Genomic DNA, 8,982 nt, shown 5'->3' with positions numbered 1-8,982 from the left:
AGGGGGATCTCCGCCTTCTTAAAAACTGGCGCCCGGTCTCCCTCCTCAGCACGGACTACAAAATCTTCGCCCGAGCCATGTCTTCTCAGCTCGGCACCGTGCTGGACCACATAATCCACCCTGACCAGTCCTACACCGTCCCGGACCGAACCATTTATGATAACATCCATCTGGTCCGGGACATCATCCACCATTCCCAGAGGGCTGGTCTGTCGAGCGCCTTCCTGTCTCTCGATCAGGAGAAGGCGTTCGACAGGGTGGATCACGAATACTTACTCGGAACTCTGCGAGCTTTCGGGTTCGGGACGCATTTTGTCGCCCGGATCCGACTTCTGTACACTGCCGCGGAGTGTCTAGTGAAGGTTAACGGGTCCCTGACGGCGCCCCTTCGCTTTGGGAGAGGGGTACGTCAGGGCTGCCCCCTGTCTGGCCAGTTGTATTCTATTTGCGTGGAGCCTTTCCTGCGCCTCTTGCGGAGGAGGTTGTCGGGATTGGTTCTGCGCGGGCCGGGCATCGGGGTGGTCCTTTCGGCTTACGCCGATGACGTGCTCCTTATGTTTAGTGACCCGGCTGACCTGCGGAGGATGCGCGAGTGCCAGGAGGTCTACTCTGCCGCTTCTTCTGCCAGGATCAACTGGGGTAAGTGTTCTGGACTCCTGGTCGGTCAGTGGCAGATGGATCCCCTACCCGAGGAGCTCAGGCCTTTCACCTGGAGCAGGACCAGCCTCCTCTACCTGGGTGTCCATCTCTGCCCCGCTGAGGAATCCTGGCCGGCAAACTGGCAGGAACTGGAGACGAAAGTCACCGCTCGCCTGCGGCGCTGGACAGGACTGCTCCGAGTGCTATCTTACCGGGGTCGAGTTCTGGTCATAAACCAGCTGATCGCCGCCATGTTGTGGTATCGGCTGGTCACTTTGACCCCTCCCCCGGACTTTGTCACAAGAATCCAGAGATTGTTAGTCGACTTCTTCTGGGACAAAAGATTGCACTGGGTTGCTGCCGAGGTTCTGAGTCTCCCGCTTAGGGAGGGTGGTCAGGCGCTAGTGTGCCTACGCACACAGGTGGCGACTTTCCGCCTTCAGACCCTGCAGCGATACCTCTACGTTGAGCCTCCTCCTAGATGGTGTGCCCTGATGACGTATTTCTTCCGTCAGGTGCACGGCCTGAATTATGACGTGCAGCTCCTGTTTATAGAACAGCTGGGCCTCGGTGGCTCCTTGCAGGCGTTGCCCGTCTTTTACCAGGACCTGATCAAAGTCTGGAAAGTGGTCGCCTCGCGACGCAGCTCTCCCCCGTCAGGAGTAGCGGCTATCGTCAGAGAGCCGCTGCTCAGGAATCCGCCCCTCCGTCCTTTTCAGTGGTTGGCGGAGAGGAGGGCTGTGGCCGCAGGGGTGACCAGGATCGGGGACGTGCTGGGTGGCGGAGGACTGGGCTGGATGCTCCCGCAGGAGTTGGCGCGACGCGCGTCTGTGAGTGTCCAGGTCGCAGCCGATGCCATCCAAGACCTGAGAACGGTCGTGCTCGGACCCGACGTTATTTTGGGTCTTGAGGTGGCCCAGGTGCGCGGTGGTCTTCCGTCTGAGCGTTCCCCTGTTCGGACGGAATTCCACATTGGCCCCAAGCCCCGAACCCTCCCTCGGGTGCTGGTGCCCCGCAATATGAGCCGCCTCGTGGACATGCCCTCTGTGCCTTTTGGCACGGCAAAGAGGGGCTTTTTGTATGGACTGCTGCTGCACACCTTCCATTTTCTCGCCCTTGTCCGTCGACCGGACACGCCCTGGCGTGCCTTGTTGCCGTCCGGCGGCGGAGGCCCTCGATGGGAGGCCCTCTACGGAGGTGTCCTCCCCCTTTCTATCGGGGACCTGGGTTGGAGGGTGTTGCATGCAGCAGTCCCTTATAATAAGAGGATGCATAGGTTCACGGACTCTCAGGACACATGCCCTTTTTGCGGTCTTGTGGAGTCCGTGGACCATGTATACATAGGGTGTTGTAGGCTGCACTCCCTTTTTAGTTATTTGAAAAACCTTTTATTGATGTTTTGTTTGCACTTCAGCCCCACGCTCCTGATCTATGGGCACCCGGTGCGGAAGGGGGTCGGGAAGGAGGAGGACCTCCTCGTGAACCTGCTCCTGGGCCTGGCCAAGTTGGCCATTAACAGGTCCAGGCAGCGGGCGATCGACGGGGGAGTCCCGCCCGATTGTTTGTCCCTCTTCCGCGGCTACGTTCGCTGCCGGATGTCCCTGGAGAAGGAGCACGCGGTGTCTGCTGGCACTCTCGAGGCCTTCCGTGCTCGGTGGGCACCGCGGGGACTGGGGTGTTTTGTTGACCCCTTTAATCACATTTTGATTTAAAGTTTGTAAGTTTCCTTTAAACTTTGTTCTTGGTTTTACAGCTGACCTGAATTAGGGGCTGTGCCTGATTTATCCCAATTTTGTTGATTTGGTTTTCATTTAAAAGATTATCAAGAGTTCAAATCTCACAATGGCAAACTATGAAACAATGTAACTTCATCTGAAACAGATGGAAACAGGTTTACTCAAAAAGAGTATCAAGAGTTCATTTTCTTAACGATCTCGTGGAGGTAATTGTGGATTCAGTTGGTTTCCTGATACTGAGGAGAGAAGGTGTGTGGTGTTGGTGTTGCTGCTCCTCAGTGTTTCAACTGTTTCTGCTGCTGCCTTTGGGGTTGTTGCTTCTGCTGTGTGCTGCTGCTGCCCCTGCACTTGAGGGTGTTTGCTGCTGCTGCTGGACCTGCACTTGAGGGTGTTTGCTGCTGCTGCTGGACCTGCACTTGAAGGTGTTTGCTGCTGCTGCTGGACCTGCCCGTGTGGAGCAAAAGGAGAGAGAGCGAGAGAAGAAGAACAGCTTCTGTTGCTACGGGACAGGAAGGCCAGGAGGCCAGGACTGTGTCTAAAAACAACATCCTAGGTGGGTGTCCAACATTATTGTTTGTGTAAGGTGGGGGCAATAAAGGACTGTGTTTTGTAGGGGGAGGAAAGAAGACTGCAGGAAGGTTTGGGGAAGGAAGAGAGGGGGGTGTGTGGTTAAAACCACCATTCTGCTACCCCCCCCGCCCCACCCAGCCCTTTCCCAGTAAGGCCAGCGGTGGCTGGTGAAGACATCACCTCCCCCTGCAAGAAGATCATCACACCCCACCCAACATCCACCTTTCACTGGAGACACCCACCTGGACTCTTCCCTTTTCCCTCCTGTGCCTCCCTGTCCTTCACTCCTCTCCCTCCTCTCCTCTCCTGTACAAAAGGGGGAGGTTATTACTACCTCCCTCCCTAGGGAGGAACTTTGTATAATTAAAAAAATATATATATATTAAAAAATATATATAATTTAAAAAAAAAATGGCCAATCCTTCCCAGGGTGGGCGTGGCTCTGGCCTTTAAGCCAGTTCAACATCTCCTGTAGCCGGGCCCTCGAGGGCTAATGTGGAGGCGGCTTTGTCACCGGTGGCAGGGCCTACAAAAAAGACCTATGCGGGGGTGGTTGCTTCTGCAGCTCCTGCTGCTCCCGCTGCCCTGTCGCCATTCCGTCTCCTCACCAGGGCCCTCGGGGTAAAATGCTACGCTCACCCTGAGATGACTATTGAGGCCTGCGTTAAGGCTATGGTTGGGGTTGTCGGCCCCTCAGCCATTGTCGCGGCCTCAAAGATGTATGGGAGGGCCATCTTTTTCTTGAGGTCCGAGCGGGCGGTGCAACTCGCCCTGCAGAAGGGGCTCACTGTGGGCGGGACTTTTCTGGCGGTGGATCCCCTTGAGGCCACCGCCCAGAAGATTGTTATTTCAAATGTCCCGCCCTTTATACCATGTGGGCTCCTCCTCCCCCACCTTAATAAGCTGGGGGAGGTCAGGTCAGGGGTTGCACCAGTCCCGCTCGGCCTCAAAGACTCGGCCCTCCGCCACGTGTACTCCTTCCGGCGCCAAGTTTTCGTCCGCTTGGCCCGGGAGGAGTGCCTGGAGGGGGCCTTCTCAGTTAATTTTGAGGGGACCGCCTATCGGGTCTTCTGGACCGCGGAGGGTGTGCGGTGCCATGCCTGTAAGGAGGTGGGGCACGTAAGAAAGAACTGCCCCGCCTCCAAGGCCACGAGCCCCACCCAAGCGGCCGCGGCTGGCACCGCCCCTCCTCCCCCCGCCACCACTCCATCTCCCTCCCCGCAAGGGGAAGCGACCCCGGCAGCAGCTGCCATCTCGGCTGCCGGTGAGGCGGGGGGAGAGCCCCCGCGCCGTAAGAAGGCGCGGAGGAAGACCCGAAATTTGGAGGCGGCCCCTGAAACGCCCCAAACCCCCCAAACACATGGAAAAACTGGCTCGGGGGAAAAAGCATCATCCAGCCCCGGCGTCATGTCCGCGTGTGCTCCCGGGTCCGTGGGCGCTAAGGCGCCAAGTGCTGGGCCCGGCGTCGTCCCTGCGCGTGCTCCCGGGGCCGGCGGGGAAAAGACGCGGGACCCCGAGCCGGGGAAACAAACATCAAAAACCCAGAGGGTGGAGTGTCCGGGAGGGCTGGACAAGGAGGAGGGGGCCTCAGAAATGGAGGTCTCCCTAGCCCCCAGCCTGACCCGGAAGAGACGTCACGCTTCGGAGGAGGAAGTGGGCGACGCCCAAACTGAAGAAGTTGGGCGTGTCCCTTCCCCTGATGAAGAGGTGGTGGCGTCTCCACCCAGTAAAACCTCGCCCTGCCCTCTGGGGGAACCCGAAACTCCTACCCCTACCACTGTTCCCCCTACCAGTCTGCTGCAGTCCCCTGAACAGGACCCCTCGGGGGTCACTGAGGGCACCTCCCTTGAGGTGGTGTCCATCTCCAGTGCACTTAACACCCCTGAGGTACCTTCTGGCTCGTCGGGGGACTGCAACTTTGAAAATTTAAAAAATATAAATGCGTCATTGGGTGGCGGCGAAAAGGAGAGCCTTCCCGCTCCCTCCCAAACCTTGACACCGGGCGTCCTATGTTTAGGTCAGGAGCTTGTCCTGAGCTCCCCGGACGACCCGGTGCCGGGAGGAGAGCAGGCATCAGAACTGCCGCTGCCCTCTGGCCCAAAAAGTTTAGAGGAGACCAGGGAGGACTCCTCTGGCCTTGATCCTGGGGGTGGGATCGAGGCACAGATAGAGCCAGCTGGCAGCTCCGACTCAGCCCCTGTACTCAATGTGGGGGAGGGGTCGGAAGCTGGAGGCGACGACCCGGAGGAGGACGAGGTGTCGGTGGTGAGCGTTGGGGATTACGCGGAGTCGCTCTCAAGCGAGGCGGTGGATCCCCTGGTGCCCTCTACTGACTCCCCCCTCATCCCCCCAAGGGAACTCCGGGACTTTTTGTCGGGGCACCGCGGTCGCCGAGACAGGGTTCAGTTGAGCTTGGACCGGTGGCATTCGTTTCCGCTGGTGTTCTGGTCCACTCGCGAGGCTCTCAAGTCTCCCGAGTTGGATAGGAACGCGCGGCGGAGGGTCCAAACGTTTCTCGCTGGGCTCCTGAAGGAGAGGAAGGACTAAAAAGTCCTCTTCTTCTTTTTAATGACTTAAGGTGAAGGTTTGATGTACCTTTGACAATGAAGACCACTATAGCCAGCCTCAACATCCGCGGCAGCAGGGCCGCACAGCGCAGGTTCCAGAACTTCTCGGTCCTCAGGGACGGGAAGTATGCGTTGTGCTTCCTGCAAGAAACCCATACCGTTCCGGGAGACGAAGCCACGTGGCTCCTGGAGTGGCGAGGGGGGGTCTACATGAGTCACCTAGCCTCCAATTCTGGTGGGGTGGCTATCTTGTTGGCCCCGCATTTTCAGCCGGAGATCTTGGGGGTCAAGGAGCCGGTGCCAGGCCGGTTGCTGCACCTGACTGTGCGTCTGGGGGGGGCGGTGCTTCACTTTGTGAATGTGTACGCTCCCCTGGGCACGCAGCAGCAAGCGAGCTTCTTTGAAGAAGTGTCCACTCATCTTGGCTCCATCGACGCTGGCGAGTGCATCGTCCTCGGGGGGGATTTCAATTGCACCCTCGGGGTCCGGGACCGTCACGGTACCCCGCACTGCACGCGAGGTGTGAGTAAGTTGCGGGACCTGGTCAGGTCCTTCGACTTAGTGGACGTCTGGCGAAATCTCCATCCTGACTCCAGTGTGTTCACCTTTGTGTCACCTGGAGTCGGAGCGTCCAGACTCGACCGCCTTTACGTTTCGAAGGCGTACGTGTCCTGCGTTCCGGCTGCTTCTATACAGCAGGTTCCGTGCACGGACCACCGTCTGGTGTGGGCGGAGCTCACTTCGTTCTGCGCTCGGACGGGGTCCGCGTACTGGCATTTTAATAACCTGTTGTTGGAAGACCAGCGGTTCCTGGACTCGTTCCGTCGCTTCTGGGCCGGCTGGAGAAGGAAGCGGGGAGGCTTCCCCTCCTTGAGGCTATGGTGGGACGTGGGCAAGACTCACGTCCGAGTTTTCTGTCAAGAGTACGCGAAGGGGTCGACAAAGAGACGCAAATCCAGGGTCGAGGAGTTGGAGAAGGAGGTGCTCGACCTGGAGGCACGTCTCCGTCAGCCCGACGCGGACCCGGCCCTGCGGTCGGTGTACGATGAGAGGAAGGGCGCGCTGCGGGACCTGCAACTGGTCGGGTCTCGGGGCGCGTTCGTGAGGTCGCGGATCTGTTTCCTTAAGGAGATGGACCGTGGCTCTCCCTTCTTCTACTCACTGGAAAAAAGGCACGGGGTCCGTAAGCAGCTCTTTACGCTGCTGGCCGACGACGGAACCCTTGTCTCGGATCCGGAGGGCATCAGGGCCATTGCCCGAGATTACTACACTGCCCTGTTCTCTCCGGATCCGTCCAGTGAGGAAGCTTGCAGAGTTTTGTGGGAGGACCTGCCGCAGGTCGGCCCGGAGTGCGCCGGAAAGCTCGACTCCCCTATAAGTCTGGGGGAGCTGACCGGCGCACTCGACGGTCTTTCTAGGGGCAAAACCCCGGGACTAGACGGGCTGACCGTGGAGTTCTTCAGGGCGTTCTGGGACGTCTTGGGGAGCGACTTCACGGGGGTCCTGGGGGAGAGCATTGCTACCGGGGAGATGCCCCTTTGGTGGCGCAGGGCCGTGATTGCCCTGCTGCCGAAGAAGGGGGATCTCCGCCTTCTTAAAAACTGGCGCCCGGTCTCCCTCCTCAGCACGGACTACAAAATCTTCGCCCGAGCCATGTCTTCTTCGCTCGGCACCGTGCTGGACCACATGATCCACCCTGACCAGTCCTACACCGTCCCGGACCGAACCATTTATGATAACATCCATCTGGTCCGGGAGATCATCCACCATTCCCAGAGGGCTGGTCTGTCGAGCGCCTTCCTGTCTCTCGATCAGGAGAAGGCGTTCGACAGGGTGGATCACGAATACTTACTCGGAACTCTGCGAGCTTTCGGGTTCGGGACGCATTTTGTCGCCCGGATCCGACTTCTGTACACCGCCGCGGAGTGTCTAGTGAAGGTTAACGGGTCCCTGACGGCGCCCCTTCGCTTTGGGAGAGGGGTACGTCAGGGCTGCCCCCTGTCTGGCCAGTTGTATTCTATCTGCGTGGAGCCTTTCCTGCGCCTCTTGCGGAGGAGGTTGTCGGGATTGGTTCTGCGCGGGCCGGGCATCGGGGTGGTCCTTTCGGCTTACGCCGATGACGTGCTCCTTATGTTTAGTGACCCGGCTGACCTGCGGAGGATGCGCGAGTGCCAGGAGGTCTACTCTGCCGCTTCTTCTGCCAGGATCAACTGGGGTAAATGTTCTGGACTCCTGGTCGGTCAGTGGCAAATCGATCCCCTACCCGAGGAGCTCAGGCCTTTCACCTGGAGCAGGACCAGCCTCCTCTACCTGGGGGTCCATCTCTGCCCTGCTGAGGAATCCTGGCCGGCAAACTGGCAGGAACTGGAGACGAAAGTCACCGCTCGCCTGCAGCGCTGGACAGGACTACTCCGAGTGCTATTGTACCGGGGTCGAGTTCTGGTCATAAACCAGCTGATCGCCACCATGTTGTGGTATCGACTGGTCACTTTGACCCCTCCCCCGGACTTTGTCACAAGAATCCAGAGATTGTTAGTCGACTTCTTCTGGGACAAAAGATTGCACTGGGTCGCTGCTGAAGTTCTGAGTCTCCCGCTTAGGGAGGGTGGTCAGGCGCTAGTGTGCCTACGCACACAGGTGGCGACTTTCCGCCTTCAGACCCTGCAGCGATACCTCTACGTCGAGCCTCCTCCTAGATGGTGTGCCCTGATGACGTATTTCTTCCGTCAGGTGCACGGCCTGAATTATGACGTGCAGCTCCTGTTTATAGAACAGCTGGGCCTCGGTGGCTCCTTGCAGGCGTTGCCCGTCTTTTACCAGGACCTGATCAAAGTTTGGAAAGTGGTCGCCTCGCGACGCAGCTCTCACCCGTCAGGAGTAGCAGCTATCGTCAGAGAGCCGCTGCTCAGGAATCCGCCCCTCCGTCCTTTTCAGTGGTTGGCGGAGAGGAGGGCTGTGGCCGCAGGGGTGACCAGGATCGGGGACGTGCTGGGTGGCGGAGGACTGGGCTGGATGCTCCCGCAGGAGTTGGCGCGACGCGCGTCTGTGAGTGTCCAGGTCGCAGCCGATGCCATCCAAGACCTGAGAACGGTCGTGCTCGGACCCGACGTTATTTTGGGTCTTGAGGTGGCCCAGGTGCGCGGTGGTCTTCCGTCTGAGCGTTCCCCTGTTCGGACGGAATTCCACATTGGCCCCAAGCCCCGAACCCTCCCTCGGGTGCTGGTGCCCCGCAATATGAGCCGCCTCGGGGACATGCCCTCTGTGCCTTTTGGCACAGCAAAGAGGGGCTTTTTGTATGGACTGCTGCTGCACACCTTCCATTTTCTCGCCCTTGTCCGTCGACCGGACACGCCCTGGCGTGCCTTGTTGCCGTCTGGCGGCGGAGGCCCTCGATGGGAGGCCCTCTACGGAGGTGTCCTCCCCCTTTCTATCGGGGACCTGGGTTGGAGGGTGTTGCATGCAGCAGTCCC

Source organism: Carcharodon carcharias, chromosome 21 (assembly GCF_017639515.1).
Source record: "Carcharodon carcharias isolate sCarCar2 chromosome 21, sCarCar2.pri, whole genome shotgun sequence".
Lineage (NCBI taxonomy): Eukaryota > Metazoa > Chordata > Chondrichthyes > Lamniformes > Lamnidae > Carcharodon > Carcharodon carcharias.
This window is presented reverse-complemented; position numbering follows the sequence as displayed.